This window comes from Atta colombica, unplaced genomic scaffold (assembly GCF_001594045.1).
Source record: "Atta colombica isolate Treedump-2 unplaced genomic scaffold, Acol1.0 scaffold180, whole genome shotgun sequence".
Lineage (NCBI taxonomy): Eukaryota > Metazoa > Arthropoda > Insecta > Hymenoptera > Formicidae > Atta > Atta colombica.
In genome coordinates, this window is record NW_017259272.1 from 92,334 (window position 1) to 93,887 (window position 1,554).

The 1,554-nt window shown below is 25.0% G+C and overlaps 1 pseudogene; it reads left to right on the forward strand.

The window, feature by feature from the left end:
• Positions 1–622: 622 nt before the first annotated feature.
• On the forward strand, positions 623–1,384 carry LOC108686438 (annotated as a pseudogene).
• The last annotated feature ends 170 nt before the right edge of the window (positions 1,385–1,554 follow it).

The window sequence follows — 1,554 nt, forward strand, 5'->3', positions numbered from 1 at the left end:
CTGACTATTACCATCCCGAATTACATATTTATGAAATTTATTTATTAATTATATTTTTAATGAATTTAAAATCTTAATTTATTATACTTTTTCAAATATTATTATTTTTATAAGACTTATCTAATTCTTATCTTATTCTTTTTTTTAATAATTTTCTAGGACTTTTCTCCTATATCTTCACTGCTTCAAGTCACATAAGATTTTGTCTTTCTATATCACTTAGACTTTGAATGGGGCTAATATTATATAGAATTATAAATTACTTAAATAACTTATTAATCCATTTAACCCATCCGGAACTTCTTTTATACTAATACCATTACACTAATACCATTTATAGTTATTATCGAATCAATTAGCCCTTAATTATTCGCCCTTTAACATTATCTATTCTTCTAATTGCAAATATAATTGCAGGTCACTTACTATTAATCCTCCTAGGTTCCTCAGGATTAAATATTTCTAATCCATTTATACTTTTCATTTTAATTTCCACTCAAATTTTACTTTATCTTTGACATTTCAGTACCTATAATTGAAGCTTACGTATTCTCCATTTTATCAACCTTATATAATAGAGAAATTTAACAAATATCAATCTCTATTTTTAATTCTTAATTTTATGACAAATCATAATCATAATCACCCCTTCCATTCAGTTACCCCTCTCTCTGACCTCTGATTATTTCTTTTAGTATTTTTAATAACCTACTCTGTACTGTTAGCTGATTTCATAATTTTTACTCTCCTATTTTATCACTCTCAATCCCAGGTACTTCAATTTGTATATATTTATGACGAGATGTTCTTCGTGAAGCTACTTATCAAGGATGCCATTCTATTGATATTTTTAAAGGTATAAAAATAGAAATAATTTTATTTCAGAAATTTTCTTTTTTATTTCTTTTTTCTGAGCATACTTTCATTCTTCATTAGTCCTCAGAATTGAAATTGGCCAATCATGATCCCCTAAAGGTATTTTTCCATTTAATCCTTTTGATATTTCCCTTCTTAATACTATTATTTTAATCTTATTAAGCTTAACCGTTACCTGATCTCATCATGCCCTAATCAATAAAAATATAAATGAAAGAAAGAAAGTCTTTTAATAACAATTATCCTTGAAATTTATTTTTCCCTTCTTCAACTAATTGAATATATTAATGCCCTTTTTACTATAGCTGACTCAATTTACGGGTCAACTTTTTTTATTGCTACTGATTTTCATGGAATTCATGTAATTATTGGAACCTTATTCCTCTCAATATGTCTAATTCGACTTCATAAAATACATTTTTCAGTGTATCACCATTTTGGATTTGAGGCAGCATCTTGACATTTTGTAAATATAGTTTGATTATTCTTATTCATCTCTATTTATTGATGAAGATTTTAATATAATTTATTTATAACGTCACCTATTTTTTTATATTTATTCCTAAACTAAATCTTACTTCCACACAAATACACTTAAAACAATTAATTTCTTTCTACTCCCTAAACTTTTCTTAATATTAATTATATATTACATATTTATATATTTTTTAATACTTA